This window comes from Haliotis cracherodii, unplaced genomic scaffold (assembly GCF_022045235.1).
Source record: "Haliotis cracherodii isolate W230 unplaced genomic scaffold, xgHalCrac1.p SCAF_2, whole genome shotgun sequence".
NCBI lineage: Eukaryota > Metazoa > Mollusca > Gastropoda > Lepetellida > Haliotidae > Haliotis > Haliotis cracherodii.
Genome location: NW_027266275.1, coordinates 77,244,442 through 77,262,881, shown reverse-complemented (window position 1 = coordinate 77,262,881; position 18,440 = coordinate 77,244,442). Strand labels below are relative to the sequence as shown.

The window sequence follows — 18,440 nt, the reverse complement described above, 5'->3', positions numbered from 1 at the left end:
CATCTGTTCACTAACCGACATGACTGCAAATATTAAACTAATCAAAGACATCATTTGAAACTTCCTAAACTGGCAGCAGGTCCTCGAAATGCAACACCAAAATATATGAGTTATGGAGACCTTTGAAGGGAGCCCCTCTATATCAAAATGTACACAGGTGTTAATCTATTCTGATATAAAATGGCAATTTATTACCAAACTCCAAAATTAACAAACATTATTTATAAATTTATCACACATAACTTCACTGGCATCTCTGAAAAACTTCCATGGACAACATTTGTTAAGAAAATATTAAAAAACAGTGACTCTGTGAAATATTTGACAACCTGATAACCCGATAACTTACCAATTGAAACCAGATGCTGGTCTGATATCTCCACAGAGGAACATTTGTGTAATTTATGTAGTTTCCCAGTTTTAATAGGTACCTTTTCAGGTGTGAAGCTCTTCTCCAGTCGCGGTCTATGTACATATCTGAAGATCTCTCCACATGGCCTAAAGTTCTCAAATTCATCCATACCATTTTTGAAATGTTGAAGAGGTTAAAAATCATGTAAGAGATTCCTGTGACTTTAATTTTGGCATATTTCCTTGAAACTTTCAATCTCTATATGTATTTGCACAATACCCGTCATCTTGATTTTATTATCATGTATGAAATTAACTTATATGTTTTTCTCATGTACCACAAGTGGTGGGTTTTTCTCTGAGAATATCAGAACTGAACAGAGCCATGAATAGCCAGTCCTCATATACTCAAGGAGAGATATAAGGAAGGGTCCTGGTTGTGACACATTAGAAACATAACCAAGTGGACCCCTAATATTTAATTTCAGGGTCTTACAGAACATATGAGGATCCTGTAAAGTATTTTAATATTGTAGCATACTGTACTGTATAATTTAATAATCATTTTAATTACAGGACCCTTATATTTCTTGTCAAGAATTAGTATAAAGAATACCCCTGTGTGTCCCTTGGGATGCAAACTTTATTTTCCTGTGCATCCATTGACACATTTGTGCGTGCTGGAAGCACACATTTCTGCCTGATTTAGAACCCAGCATGAAACTGTCTATAGCATGAAATTATCTGAATCCACTGATTCAGGATTTGAAATTCCTTGTTTTAGTGTGCCAATGGCTCAGTTAAAATAATTCCTGGTGCCGGAAGAGTACACTTATAGAAATAAAATCTCTCAAAAAAAGTACATTGTGATAATGTTTATTATAAGGAGTCAGCGATAAATGTACACACAATTAAACTCAGGATAAAGATGTGGAGAATCACAGATATTGCTTGATATTCACAGTTCACAAAATTAACCTAGAGATTCTGAAATTGAAAAGGTTATTAACAAGGGGGCAATCTTCCAAACTGCTTATCATGCTCATCATGTAGCATGTGGCAACATGACCAAGGCTGAGCAAAACTATTTCTTCCTTTTGGCACACTTAAATCAAAAAGGTCATACTAAACAGTGTTTCCATCCCTGCCATCACAATGGAAACTTAGCTTGACAGGGTCTGACAACTACTCTATCCCATTCCAGATCCATGTATCCAGATCTATGTAAGAACTAGCAACAGGAAAGGAATTGGTAGCCTGGCTGGATTGTGTATTTTGTCATGTTATTTATATGACTGAGTGACACAACAAAATAAATGTAAACAGTCTTTAAGATATATCCTATATACCACAAGGTGCATGATGCTGTCATTACACATGATCATTTTGCATTAAAATCTTGGTTCAACTTTCACATTTCTGTGATCCGAAACAAAATGTAGCAGTGACACGGAACATCTGGAATTCAGAACAAGGCTTCCTTAAACTCTAAGCATCATGCAGGAGATCTTTTACTCTAAAAGTCCTTAAATCTGAAAGTTTTCAGGCTAGTGAATTATCTTATGGACTAGTTTATAACATGTGATCACTAGTCCTTGAGCCTACTGAAGGAAGTATCCAGCTGTCTTATGCTGCTTCTATTTGTTTTTCTTCTTGATCATCATTCATTTTCCTTGTTTCTGTTAACATGTTACAGCTGGCATAACAAATAATAACATCAGTGACCTAACAATAATTAACACATTAAGCTTCAGTTTCAGGGTTCATTCAAGTCTGTATCAATTATCATTCCTGCATTCATGCTTCATTGTTCCACTAGTTCACCTCATATACTGATGGCCTTCAAGCCAGCCTTCAATTTGGCCATGGTGGCATTCAATCAGTCTTCTAACATTATCACCCACTGACTATAACCAAACATGACAAACCATCCTTGTATCACAAATGGAAACAAGAGTCATTACGGGATGACATATTCCCACCCCCACATGATCTATATAGAAAGTTTCAACAAGAACTATTTAACAATTTTTTAGTTAGGGAAACTGGATGGACATGGTGATTCAACTATCTGCTGGGGTATTTGTGACAATAGATTAAACACATATTTGTAGTTACATCAGTCAGTCAAGCTAAAGAGAGCATACAGTTTAGTGCCTGGAGACAACTGACAGTTTCTCTTCATGCTTCATGTTGAGCATGTTGAGATTAAGCCATAAGACAATGAAATTATTAGTATTGGTATGCAAGCATCAAGTCAAAACCAAATTGATTTCCAGTAACTATGTTAACTGTCAATTGTAATTACGTGTGAAAGTCCTGAAGATACTACACATGACATGCTCCTATCAAACTGACAGGTTATTACCATTAGTCGGATATTATGCTTGAACACACACATCATACTACAGACTGCAGTCCCTTAAGAAGTTTAACCAAAGAAAAGGAACTGTGATTTTATAAAACTCTCAGGCTTTAGACTTGTTTGCAGGCTGAGAACATGTAAAATCAACATGTGTTTTTCAAAGGCATTATTCCACACTTGGTATTTGAATGTGTTGAAATAAAGAAAAACATTTCAACCAAGCTCAATCTTATCAAATAACAGAATGAATATGACACTTCTATTAATGACAATAAACAATTAAGGCTTTTCATATTTCTCTCACAATGTTCTTGTCTTTTTCTTTTTAGCATATAATAATAATAACAACAACAACAACAACATGTCATGGAAAATGATAAATAAATTCTTTGGAATAGGCCCATATACAGCCTCAGACCTGTCCAGGCCAACAAACCTGCAGAAGTCTGAAGTGTTGGGGAGTCTTCACATTCTCCAAAAAGTTCTGGGTGGGTTTGACTAGGCCTTCTGGGAGAAGTCCCATTTGCTGTCTGGGCTGCATGTAGAGGACAAAGGCCCTGAGCTGATGATGAGCCTAACCAACCTGACTGTGCCAGGATCACCCAAACCTTCTTTGCTGCATTTTTTATTTTAATCTGTACATCATCATCATCATCATCATCATCATCATCATCATCATCATCAGAGGTCTGATACCAGGACATGAAATATTCCTCAAGAAAGCATGATGCAACATAGCATACCTTGGTTAGTAACTTACAAATGCTTTCTACATCTTCTACATCACATTTGTCTGTGTTACATGGGGTTATATAGACACAGGAGACAATGGAACATCTTCTGGCTCACTGATGTCTAGACAAGTTCTGTCACCATGGGAACAACTTTATCTTGTTTACTCATGTTACCTATTTGATGGACTGTAAATATGTAAAGCACATAAACACAGGCTGGAACAGCATGCTAAGCAGACATGTTGTGTGTAGGAGAGATAAACTATTGCTATCCGCCACTTAATCCTGGTCATCAGAAGACAATGTATCAGACTGGCTCCTTCTCAAGAGGCATGATGTTTCAATGATTCTGAGCATGTTGAGATAAGTTCAAGAAACAAAAGCAGCCTACGCCGAGTTCAACTCATGCTCACCAACCTGTCTCTGGAAATAACTAAAAATTCAATACTTCAAACTTTACCTAATCTGCAAAGGTGATATGTGTATGAAGTTTTGTTTCTGCTTCAGAAAGAAAGCTTAAATTAAAGAGTTTATGACCCTCTTGGTGGCATATAAGATACTGAACATGCTGAAAGTGCAAATACTAACTTCCTCAAAAAGAAAATAGGGCAAAATTCAAATGTTCAAATGTTTATTTTATGAAATGCCTTGGACCTAAACATGCTAAACACATGCTAAATACACGAACTGCATACTATACAGTGCAGGATCAGTGTACAAGTAGGTTCATATGTTCCATTTAAGTACATTTCCGCTCTTGAAGGCATACTTGAAATATGACACACCAGTAATGTGTGAATGTCTATTAAGGATGACCTCATCAATATGTTTTATGTGTTCACAAAGTTTCTTTAAGAAATATTGATATTTAGTTCAATTCTGAACACAAATCCCACAATCACCATGGCCAGTTAAATCTACAATTTGTTTCCATGACAAGAAATACTTAGACATGTTTAACAATTAAAATCTTTTCCACTACAGGCTATGCTGGATGCAACATATTTACAAATACAAATTGACAATGGATGGAAATATTTCATAATTTAATGAAAACCTATCCAAATATAAGAATGCATGTTACATATAACTGACAGTTCTATTCAAGCAATGTGTCAATGATTGCTTTTCTTCAATCAAACTTTGAAATCCATATATTATAAGCTTCTGAGCATGAACGATATTGTGACATAAAGAAAATTATTTGAAATCAAAAGAAGCGTGCCACATGTCGCCAGCAAGATCATACCTGAAAGTCTGCGGGACTTGAAAATATATTAACCCAGGTAAATCCCTCGGACCACTAGTTTGTTTTTACAGAAATAAGGAACATTTTCTGATTAATACTCTGTACGTAATGAGCGATAACCAAAGTTGGTCTCTCGTCAGTGCTAACATTACTGACATAAACAGAATAAAACTAACAGTGAACATAGTAAACAAGCTCAACAAACCAAACCATAGCAATGGTGACTACAAAACACCATAAATAACTTCATGAGAACATCTGTGACTATTTATACACCTTATGTAATACCATGGTATCCATGCAGGAATACGGCTGCACTTCTGGGACCATCAATACCTTGGACAGAGGAGCTGGTAATGAGTGCACTTGTCAACATCACTTAACCTTGATAGACTTGTGAACATCTGGACATGCAAGATCCAGGTACACATTGATTGCACCTCTACAGGAACTGACCCATCACTGCCCAGTCATATTGATAACACATTCATCATGGCTCCTTCTGAAATCATTACATATACATCATCTTTGATATTTCCCCAGACACATGACAGAGCCTCTTCTGTGTAATTGAAGATAAAAGACAACTTGACAGAAATAATCACCCATACAAGTCTCCTATAAACAGGCCCATGTGCCTTGACTGATGGATGAAGCATTACATAGACATACCAACCTCCAATGGACAAGCAGTCTTCCTGTATACATATCTCAGTGTCACATAGATCCGAAAACATCTACACATAATACACCATGTGGCAGTTGAGAGAAAAAGGAAAGACGACTATGGACACACACCTAACATGATGCATGAAGCAAAGGCCTTTTCCCTATCGCTAGCCACCATTACTGTCGGTCCATAGGAAAATCAATACTCTTCCAACGGCCAACTTAATTGAAAAAGCTCGCTCCGTATTTCTGTACTATACAAAGCAGGGTTGAGTTCCGCGGGGGAGTGGCCGGAGCAAGCTGTGCATTTATATATAAGTGTTCGGAGACACTGGTTTATCAATGAAGAAGAAAGATAGTGATGCAGTGCTGAAGCTACTGACATGTGGAAGTCCTTTGAAACCTTGCTGTAAATCACATACATATTCAACATGTTAATGTCAGAACAGGAGCTGTAGGACAGATTTATGAATAATAACAATTCTTGTGGGTATGTTCCAAATCACCATAAGTTGTCAAATATGTAACTTAGGATTTTAAAGGATAAGTCATCACAATCATAATTATTGCAAAATTCATTATGTCCATGAAATTATGAATACATATGAATACAACATTAGAAATTGGCACCAGTCCTGCAGTCCTTGCCAAACTGCCCAATAGTTAACGTATCATAAGGACTAGTAAAAATTTGCCCTTTTTAAGAGGTTTGCTATATGTTATCATGATAAGGACTAGTGGACTAAAAATGTTAGTTTCTATCAGTGATTTACTGTTTCAACATATACAATCTCACAATGCAGTTCCAGTCATTGATAACATAGCAATACACAACATGCATCAGAGTTTGAAATAAATAATTATTTTCACCAATCCACTAAATGATCTGCAGTGGTGCTATTAACCTTATGGTAAAGAGGTTGTCCACAAGGAAATGTCACCTGTCCTGAATTTTACTAGTCTCAGGCTAGTGGACATATCACGTGAGTATCTTTTGGGATGGTAAATATCCTGTATTAGGAATATAAACATTGTATTTAGCGAGCGTTGGTGATTTTTAGTATCTTAGACTGTTATTTTGATAATGATAATAAATATCCTAACAGTTTGTCCTGGTCCCTGATTGTCAATTTTGTCTCAATCACCAGTCAACAAGAGCAACGCCATATTAGTCACATATTTGTTATACACTGAAAGTAATACCTACCTGACTTTTAACCTACATTACATTAAGATAATCCATCAAATGAAGACGTTAACAGTTAAGTCAACATGTGATAACAGAACAATCAACACATGACCCTGAACAATCAACACATGACAATGAACAATCAACATGTGAAAATGAATGATCATACCATTAACAGCAGTCATAACACCGATGTGTCAGCTGGATGTGAAACTAAAGTCAGTTGTCAAGGAAATAGAAGAAATGTTTGTTTGGCATTTTTACTTTCAGAAGTTGGTAAGTAACAGTAAAAACAGGACATTCTCATGGATGACAACTTCTTTATTCTATTATGATGTGAAGTTTTGGTATAGATCCTGACATAGAGTTGTCAAGGATAATAATATCTTGTCTTTACTGAAATATGTAAATGTTTAAAATAAGCCTTTCCAAACAATGACCAGACTAAATACAAACACAAGCCTAGAATGTGCATCAATAAACATGGCAATGGTGACATACAGGGTAGTTACAAGAAGATAACTTCATTCCCCAGCAGCTCCCCGTTATGGATTTATGAAGCATATAAACAATATGACAAGACACTGCAAGGATGTAGGGAAACCACAAGAATGCTAATGGCAGACTTTTAGGAAGCAAGGAGTCTCTCTGAACCCAGTGTGATGGACAATATGACCGATAAGATTGATTAAACCCACCAGTGTCCTTCACTACGGGATAAAATCGTCAGCCTCATAACTCTGTAATAGCCCATACACTTTAGAGATCAATAACTAAGATGGCATATGATGAGATTTCCCTTCTCAGGGACACATTCCCAGAAGAACAAAGGAATAATGGAAGCCTGGTTCCTGTTTTCCTTCAAAACATTATATGAGACAATGAATTAAGTACAAATATATTTAGCTGATGGTGAATACGGAGAAACATCATCCCTGCTCAGACTAAAGGAGCCTCATGGACACAAGGGATGAGTTACCTCAACATGCTAAACTACCCATACAATATATATTGTGAGTGTTGGGAACGACTGTAAAAGACCTCGTTCCAGTACCGAACAACATCATGTTCGGGCCTCATCATGACTTAATCAATAAAATGTAGTGTCAGGAGCCTCTATTACATTCATATGATGTGATCATTTCAAAAAGGTTTGAAGGTCTGTTGGGATTCCAATGCAGAATAGATCTCAAGTAACCCATTAGGTAAATTGTGATTAAAAGGTGATGAAGTGGTTTTATTATGTAAATTGGCTGATTGTTTGTCATTGTACTTGGCAGTGGGGTTGATGCACATGCTATCAACCTCTTGTTTGTGAATAAATTGTGATGTCAGACTCATTGTTTCCACACTGCCATGGTACGAGCCTAACACTGCTGACAGAAATGTAGAGCATCAGTCATTTACCATGTTCACTGGTGTTCACAATCATTATTTACTGAAACTAATTGCTGCTACTGTAACATTTGGATGTTTCATTTGTTCTCATGAATATACAAGGTCAGTATTAGAAATTAGATTTTCTGCAATAGTATCTAAATCTAGGACCTAATTATTAACTTAAAAAACAATAAACCCATTGACCACATAGGCATACAGGTACAACTAGAATACTACTGAAAGTGATGTCATAATCTATAGGTGAATACCCCTCTCCTCCTACCCCTAATTATAGATGCCAAATGTCATGAGTTCAATTTCTAGGACAAATTGTCATCCAAAATAGCCTAAAGTCTGTGACATTTTTCAATTTTAATAATGATATAGAAATTTGCTAAAATCATGAAAATGTCTTAAAAAATTTGTTTCTTGCAAAATCACTGCCCATACATCATCTTCCTGTAAACATGGCAGAGAAGTTCACTCTTTGTTCTCTCCATACAACCTTCAGCTTTCAGACTTTATATCAAATTTCATATTTTTATTGACCAAGTTTGTTATACATGTTCATTCACCTGAATTTCGCTGAAGGGATATGATGTGTTTTTTATAAAGCGCATAACACTCGATAAATCTTTTTTTTTACAATATGAATCATAAACACCTAGCATTCTAATCTAAACTCTGAAACAAGCAATGTAGATGGTGTCAGGTAGGCAGAGCAGGTATACTGCTTTGTTGGTCATCTACCCCATACGACTCCACCTCGGTTACACCGCTGATCGTCTAGAACTCTCATCAGTTATTTGTACCCTGAAGGTATTGTGGTAGCAAGGGATCACTATGCTTCCCACTAGGGATCTTGGGCTAGAATATTGGTCCCCAGCAACTAATGCTAGTCACAGGAAGGAGTGAGTGAGTGAGGTTTTACGCCGCTTTTAGCAATATTCCAGCAATATCACGGCGGGGGACACCACTAATGGGCTTCACACATTGTACCCATGTCGGGAATCGAACCCGGGTCATTGGCTTGAACGTTGGTTGATAACATGTCATCGTACCCCCATCAATGTGGAACATTGTTCATAATATCAATCACTGGTATGTCCGGTTAAAACATTGTCATTTACAATGAAGTCATGTAGCTGGAATATTGTGAAGTGCTGCATTCAACATCAAACTGAGTTACTGACATTAGCAACTCGTCCATGTCCAAAGCCTGAGTTGACTGTTCAGCAAAGCAGCGGTAGAAACTAACAGTTTCAGTCCACTAGTCCTTTAAAAACATCAAATTTCTACTAGTCCTTAGGATACCTTTACAATTGGGCAGTTTGGCAAGGACTATAGGACTAGTGCTAATTTCTAACACTGCAAAGGCTCTTTTGTTTATTTAATGACATCCAACATGCACGCAGTCAGAAAAGATGAAAAGAGACTTTTGTGTCCAGAAACCTAAACTGCCTAGCCAGGACTGTATTTGTGATACAATTCCAATAAATTTACTCCCACTAACAGAATACTCAGAACTAATGAATTTGCCATTAAATTATTATACTTAATACTACAGGCATGAAACAAATGCTGGAATACCGGTACCTATGATACTGTTGTGAATACATTAAAATGGTAATACAATTATCTGTCTGATGTGCCACAACAGCTGTTACTCTGGCCTACATCATGTACATACTTCAGCTCTTTCACTTCCAGCCAAGGCAAGCAGACAGCAGCAAATATTGCACATATAGCTATTCATGCTTTGGATATACAGTCAAACCTTGTTTATTAGAACACTTGCATATTCTCAAATACGGTCTGGATATATGAATCCAGACTCTCTGGATCCGGGGAACCAGGATTCCGGCTAAATAAAGCATTTTATGTAGTAAATATCGTCCGGTAGGCGAGGTTTCTGGATATCTGGGGTCCAGATAAGCGTGTCTCCACTGTAGCAGTAATTTAGTCATTGAGCATGTTGAGAGAATTAGTTGGATCTTAAAAATGTCACGGCATGTTAGCTAAATCATGTTAATGTGGCATGCAAGTTCAAACTCGACAAAGTGATACAGGTCTCAAGATGTTACATCTGGCATGCTTATTACAGCAACATTTGCCAACTGGGCCACCAGGTACCTGCCACATGCCTTCTTAAGTTCATACACATGACACAAGGTGTATCAGCATCATTATAATCAACGGTAATCCAACCCCATTACACATACTACATACATAGAGCAATTGAAGACACATAAAGCATTACAACACACTGTGCAACAGCTGGAGTCAGGATGCTGCAGCCATCCAGAACATATCCTCAACACTCACATTACAGGGATTACGCTGAGATACATGTGTCACTTGCGCTGAGATACATGTGTCACTTGCGGGCTGTATTGGATTGTACAAGCTGAATGGGCATGTACGCCATGAGGCCGAAAGGTCGAGGGGTGTGAAACCCATGTCAGAGTGATTAGTCTGTAAAATCCTGTGCATCCCACAAGTGTTACATGTAACAAATTAATCACTGCAAGACTTATTTTGGGTGAAACATTTAGGGGTGATGATTAGATCTATCTTCTGATCACCATCAGACTCTCAACATGGTAACACAAAGTAACACATTTGTGTTGTGACTAAAGATTAAACAATATGACATTTTGATATCCGTTAAGGCCTGCCAAAAAACTTTTACGGATCTATACAAGACAGCTACAGATTGTTAAGAAAGCTGCATTCTTTAACAAGTAAACATTAACAATTCTCTGCAACATGAAACACATTTACATGTTAACAATTCAACTTGCTTAGAACTCATCCCAATAATGACAACATATTTAGGCAAACTATAAATAACAAGTTTACACTTGCCCAAAGGATAATAAATCCCTTTATAATGTGCCAAATTCCCCAAGTTAATGATGATGGGGCAACATTATTATTACCCTGGTCAGTAGATTAGTGAGCATTCGATTTGCATTCTCAACTCTCTGGGGAGTATACAACCAAAGCTGCCTGTGAGGCACTTACTAAGAACTTGATGTAGTCTACTAGAAGGTTAACAGTCACATTGCTATTTCATCCTCCCGGGTACCCATTCACTGCTGCGTGATTAGCCACATATCTAGAACAAAGTCATTCACCAAAGGAGACACCACATGCTACATGTGCTACATCAGTACATGTGCTACATGTGATTCCGTGTGGGGTAGGACCAAGCCTTAGAAACTCTCTATGACTCTATGAGTCAAGCTGCCAACACTGTCACCCATCCAACTACTCTCCATGACCAAACTTGCTTAACGTCACCTGATTTGTGACCTGTGTACTATACATATATGGATGTATACCTTTCATAAGTGCAGATTGCTACTGGCAAGTAGGCAAGTGTCGAATATTTTCAGTCATTTATTCTGACATATAATACCATATTCGACATAATAAGCACCCAGGGCACTCTCGAAATTAGAAATAGGGGGCTCTTATTAGAATATTATTTGAGTTGAAAGATAAATTTCGTGGTTTATGCTGACAGCCTGAAATGTTTATATACTACAGATATATTTTTCCAGCATGTTACAGCATATTCTGCTGCTGCATTTGTCAACTGGCCGCACCACTATTGACTGATTGGCTATGAATACACATACACCACACAGTACACACAGCTGTTGTGGCAAAACTCTGACACTTGGCTAAAAACAAACTAATATGGAAAATGTCACACTTGAGAAAAGGGACAAGATCATACTTGTACATGATACTCAGCAATATGTTGTGCTCTGCTGGCAAAATGTTGTATCAAGCCCCAAATTTGCATAAAATTATTCTCAATTCACGTTATCATTACCACAATTATCATAACAATAAATATTTAAGCTTTGCAAATGTGACTTGTATTTCACTTATAACTGGAATGATAAACTAGACAAGATACTTAGCTTTACACATTGCATGCATGCATCATCATTATCATGATACAGTATCGGAAATTTGAACGAAATACATATTTCCCTATTTCCCAATGTTGCCTCCCACCTGGTATAAATGCATAGACAAACCTGTCTTGTTGAGAATAGTTCACCATATGACCATGTTTATCTGCTTTTAACATGTTTACGTGGAACTATTTTTAATATTTCCTGTCATTTGTCATGAACTGTCTTGAGTCATGTGGAATGAGATGACATTGTACTATGCATTAACCATGTCGATATGATTCAACTTTTGTTTACTGTACATTTTCCAGATTCCGTTGCACTAGATATATACTAGATATGTTACAATACAAAACTTGACATATTCAGTCATATTCATCTCGTAATACAACATATGCAATACTCATGATAATACGAGATGTACATAGTATATATAACAAAAAAAGTAAGTTTTGCATGGATTTCTTATTTTCTTATTCTATCAGAATTATTGATGATATTCTGATCATGTTCATACAAAAATACAATACAGAAATCTAAATGAAAATACTTGACCGATTCCATTGCCAAATATGAATCTAAGAATCAGTTCAATTGATAAGCTTTACTCTTGTTTTCATAAAAACAGACTCATCATCTCGACGTCAATTGGTTACACACGATTCTTTTTCTGGCACTGTCATGAAAAAAACAAAGCATCCAATTTCAAGATATGTTTATCTTTACCTGTTTATCAATAATCCAACACGACAGATGTGCCGTGAAATTATGACAAATTACTACATGAAAAAAACATCAAAAGCTAACATGAATTTCTTCTGTCAGTAGGTGTAGTATTGCAATATTGAGAAGATCAATGAACATTTTCATTACGCTCGTCAATGATCCACAAAAATCCATGAGTAACATGACATATCTCCAGCAACAACTGCAATTGATTATTCTCCAATTATGTGTTGCTACAACAATAGAATATAACAACTGTTTCAAACTGCTTAGAAGATAATAAACCACTGAGTCAACAAAATAAACTAAAATTATCAAAGAATAAGTTAAAAAGCCATAGCTAATTGCAAGTGCTTAACAAATAGTGTGTTACATATGTGATACACTCTTGGTTTATGTGTAAAATTACAGAGCCATGCTATACCAGGAATTGATTTCGCTATATCCAAGCTGCACCAGTGCAGGTAACCTTTATTGTCAGGTTGCACCCAGTGCAGGTAACATTTCCTACCACAAGTGAATGGCAGCAGTTTTATTGTATAACTTTACTGTAAATAATGTCTACTCCTATCATGTGTATCAGATTAAAATCAATTCCCGGAAATAAAAACGTAAACAAGTCTGTTCTCATGCCCACAAAGCAGTTCATAGACCATGTGCTGTGTACACAATCTTGTGATGTTTCATGCAAGGTCATAGGTTATTGTGTAAGACGTCACTCGTAATGGTTGACAGGTTGAATTTGCTGACATACTTTCTCACTGTGTTCATATAGAAAAGAATTTAAATTTATGAATGAAAATGTTGACAGTAACCATAAAAACATTCTTCCAGACATCCAGTAATTCAATATATATAGTGTCATGACATGAAATAGCAACTGTTGTAAATGGTATTACAGTTTGTTGGCATAAAATATATTATTTGGGTCTCTGACCGTATCCCGTATCAAATGAAATCTTATCAATATGGACTTTTGAATTACTTAGAAGTGACAGTTCATTATACAATGACTATTGCTCCAGGTTCACCCTCTTGTTTAATTAGTAACAATTAAGTCATTTGCTTCACACAGAAGGCAGCGTGTTTGCCACGTGCAGCAGTCAGAAAATGTTTACAAGTAACCGGAAGTTGAAAAGACTGTTGACATTCACGATGTTTAAGAGATACATTTGAATGATTAAGTCACAGTTTTCAATTTTTATGGACAAATTTGGAAGCAAACGCATCATAGTATATTCTAAAAAAATTCAATCCACAGCAGTTTCAACAAACTTCATCAATACCAGCAATACAGTGACTGTGTATCACAATATATTATCCAGTCCAGGGCCCCGTTCCACAAAGCGATCATAGCGCTACAGCTGTCATAAGCTGATGATAAAGTATGGGAGTTACGATCATCTTAGCGCTACGATCGCTTTGTGGAACGGGGCCCTGACTTCAGTGGGAGATATGTTAAGCAGAATTGTTTTTTCGTCACTCCAGTTAAGAGACCTATTTGGTCTAAATGTTCATTGGTTGTCTGACCACTTACTGATCATTGATTGATCGACTGGCATAAGTGTTAGCATGAGGCAACTGCATGACATCATGGTAGCACGGGGAACCTGGGCCACTTTTCTTGGAGAGCTGCGAAGGGTTGGTCATGATTGTGAAGCGCTACAGGACATTGGTGCATGTGATATCAAAGGGGGTTGAGAGTTAAAGTCAAGACATAATTGACCAAGGCAGCATACAGGTGTTCCCATTTCTCGAAATATCCATTGAAAGACAAGCTTTGTTTGGATGGGCATTATCCTGTTGGAATTCAAACTGAAATCAATCCTATGTGCAAAGGGTACAAGGACTGGCCTCATAACCTCATCCAGAGACCATATACCACAGAACCGGCCTCAGGACTAGCTGGGAGACCGATCACTGCTGTGCGAGACCCAGCAGCACTTTCACACAAGACTTGATTTGAAGATTTACATGAGAGACTTTTCGTGAATAGACTAATCAGCTGTCCAACACTTTACATAAGTTGAGTTATGTTAGTTTTCCTAATTGTTAAAGGACGTTTATTACATATAAGTAACTATATGTATACATTAACATTCTTGCGAATTAACGAACGGTTAGATTGTACCACGTCCCACTGTTCTATCTCACAAAAAGAAAATGTCGCCTGCAAGTAAATACTCCATTAAATATGAAACAAAGTTCTTTTACAGGTGTCAATTGGAAGATTTATTATATTTCTTTGTGGTTGCATAATTTATTTCTTATTTATTTGGGTGTTTTGAAAAGGGCATCCATCAGAAAGTATATCTGATTTTAACTGCGCTCAGCCTAATACTTGAAATATCATTGTTATGTCAGCATGTGCACTTGAGGGGAAGCGAAGGGAATGAACTCTCAGCATTCAAGCATTGTGTAAGATTATTTACCAGACTATGGAAGTCCTCAAATAAGAGCATCTGCACATGAGTCTTGACCACTGGCAGGAGAAAAGCAGCAGGACGACCCAATGTATCAATTTCACTCATGGGCACAGCAGTGGCCATAAGTGATAATCTACTGCTGACGCCTGTCCCTCTGTATATGGTCTCTGCCTCATCATAAAACAAACTCCTGAATTTGTCATGAAGATTCAGTGGGTGCAACTTCTTCACCCTGCAGCTGTACGTGAAATGCACACAGTTTCTTCACTTAACTGCACATCACTTGCTTGATCATGGTGTTAATATCTACATCGAAACATTGTATCAATTGTAATAAAAATGTTGTATATCCATAGTACCATCTCCCGTGTTCATCATACAAACTGATTGTTGAAATCATTAGCAATTTGTCTGAATAAGTTCCCCTACCTTATGATGCCTGTTTACTTGCCATTTCTGCAATAGTGCCATGTATTGTCTCCCAATGAATACTACTGTCACAAAGCAACAATTCCCCATCATCCTCTGGCAATAAATGGCATTGTAAGCAGCCATACAAACATACATCCACATCACTACATAAGTGAAGACCCGTGAAGATCCAGGTTAGAATAGATCTTCAGCAACCCATGCTTACCAAAAAAGGTGACTAACAGGATCAGGTGGTCAGACTCACTGACTTGGTTGACGCATGTCATTGTATCCCAAATGTGTAGATCAATGCTCATGACGTCAGTCACTGGATTGTCTGGTCCAGACTCGATTATTTACAGACAGCTGTCATATAACTGGAATACTGTTAAGTGTGGCATTAAACAACGAACAAAATGAAGTGAAAATAATCTATAACTGTATAATGCAATGTTAAACTCCATTTCACCTCCCCTCATGCAATTCCTCAGTTTTTTAATATGCATACAAATGTATATGATTTTAATGTCAGGGGACACTGGTTTATATTGTAAAGATGAACTAAAAGTAGAACACTTAAAACTTCCCAGAATATGTTTATCCCTATTCGCTGATGCGACAACAAGGACGTTTGTCACAGATGTTTAAACAATTTCCATTCTATATCTAGCATTACAATAGTTGGTAATTCTTTCCTTGTATCACCATGATCACATATAGACTAAATATAAGTATTGTATTCATACTGAAAGTTAGTCACCAATTACCAGCCTTTTCAGTTGATACAATGGAAAAGAATTCAGGACTTGTCTATCACTCTGTCAACTTGTCAGGTGGATCAGTACTCTGGCAGTTTTCACCTCTCCTCAGTCAATTTGAAAGAGCAATAAAATTAAATAACTGGTTCCTTGCTCTCATAAAGCAGATGGATCCAAACCCATAGAGGTTCATATGACAAACTTTGATTCCTGATGAAGAACAACATATTTCCAAATGTCCGATAATTTAATACAGGACAAGAAATAAGCATGATAGTTAGTATTTAAAAGTAAGGTTCAATTTCACAAACATTTTGTTCTTTATCAGGTAAGTAGATTGATAAATATTCTGACAGGGTAGATTGACAAATTGTGTAAGCAGTGTATGGTAGGTAGGAAACTACCCTTTGTGTAAAGTGGCAACCTCAATAATCCAATTTACATAATGAAATCAGCAATCAACAAGAACTTCATCAGCACCAAATAGTAATTGTATACACAGGAACCGGTTTCGCAAGTGTCCATGTAGAGTGAGGGTTAGAATATTTACAGTGAAACCCTGTTCATCTGAAACTTTTGGTATTTCATGGGGATTAGAAAATATATAGACATGTTCAGAAGTGCTGGGAACTAGTTAACATTTTTAAAATTAGCATTGTCAACAACATTCTGCTCCAGCTAGCAGACATTTGTATTTTCTTTATCCCTTCGGAAATTATATTTTATCAGATTAAATCATTTCAACACATTGTTTGGGGTAATCAAAATACTTGTCAATTATCCTAATTATATAAGACAAAGGGTATTGCCAGTAACAATTTAGCAGCTTACAGGGTACATTATAGTGGAATGTAAACAGACAAATTAAACCTGATAGAAAGACATGTGAGCAGTGAATCATAAAGTCTCATTTGCAATTAAGGTAATTGATTGTCGGCTTAAAAGTCAAAGGTTAATTAAGCTGTTACAACAGCGATATCAGGTGTCTCCTCATTTGTCAGACACCCAACTTGTCAGACAGCTAATAATCACATAAGGTCATGGTTGAGTGGACTTCTAATGAACAGGCTGATACCTGTCCAATACAATAGACTGACCAAAACAAGGTAGAAGACTAAACACAAATAATTATGATTAAATAAAAAATACATTGGTTATTTTGTGACATATTTGTTACATTCTCAAATAGCAAAGAGTATTTTAACAGTATAGTACATGAGTTTTTGATAGGTATTTATAAGTATTATGCTGTTGTTTTCATTTTTGTTGAAACTGGCCAATAACATATTTGAAGGTAGAGTTTCTAGACTAATATTCAAATGTTACGGGTGTTGAATCTCCTAAACAGATAGATAATAAGTGTTGAAACCTATGATGAGTACTCTACATTGGTAACAGAGCTGATGTGATCATCATCATCAATATGAATGTTGTTTCAACACAACCTACTGTTATTCCACTAAGTAATTCACTAAGTGACACATAAATGGTGACTTGGCTACAAAGTTTGGTTTCCAATTTTCGTGCAGGTCTAGATATAGTAATAGATTCCTGTGCGAAACTGGGACATTGTCTCTCTGTAATACTAGGGAAATGGATTATTCAGTGCCTGGTAGATTGATCTTCATCATAACATCAGCAGATGTGTAAAGTGTTGTTTGAATGACCTAATTCAACTTACTGAAACTACATATTGGCTGGGGTCCAATCTTTAATTTACCAGCTTGAATACCTTGCAATGTAAACACAAGTTATAATCTTTGCACCTAGCAGTAGCATAACACAACAATTGTGCTTGGGGTGAAAATATTTCCAAGCTACATGAACTGATTGGCCCGTTCAACAGTGCCTATTTCCCTCTGAACAGACATAGTAAACAGTTTAGATTCCCGAAGTTAAGAATTCGAAAGCTCCGAGTTAAATAAAAAAAATGTAGCATTCTCATCTAACTGCCCATTGATGTCAAACAAGTCAGCATTGACGGGGGCGGATAAGGAATAAAAACAACACACAGTATTGTCGCCAAAGCGGCAAATTCACACATATATACACATACTTATGATGAATTGAACAGAAAAATATTTAACATAATTTCTAAATGTCTTGAAAAATCGCTGATAACACAATGAGGGCGCAAACAAACTTTGTATTAGAAAATCGGCGTTCGACTACTTACCGTCTGTCACACGCCACCATCTTGAATAATTCCCAGTGAATGTTGTAACGACGATTTCTATTGGTTCGACA

General features: G+C 36.7%; 1 protein-coding gene across 3 annotated transcripts in view; it reads right to left on the bottom strand.

Annotated features, from left to right (window-relative positions):
* Positions 1 to 18,401, bottom strand: part of LOC139468540 (TBC1 domain family member 16-like) — a 35,488-nt gene extending 17,087 nt beyond the window's left edge. For 2 of the 3 annotated variants that reach the window (XM_071250579.1, XM_071250581.1), the window contains exon 1: positions 18,370 to 18,401. The gene's annotated coding sequence lies outside the window, so the exon portion shown is untranslated. Of the gene's footprint in view, positions 1 to 5,375; positions 5,435 to 18,369 lie in introns of those variants that run through there. The other variant, XM_071250580.1, reaches the window with a different exon arrangement.
* Positions 18,402 to 18,440: the final 39 nt, after the last annotated feature.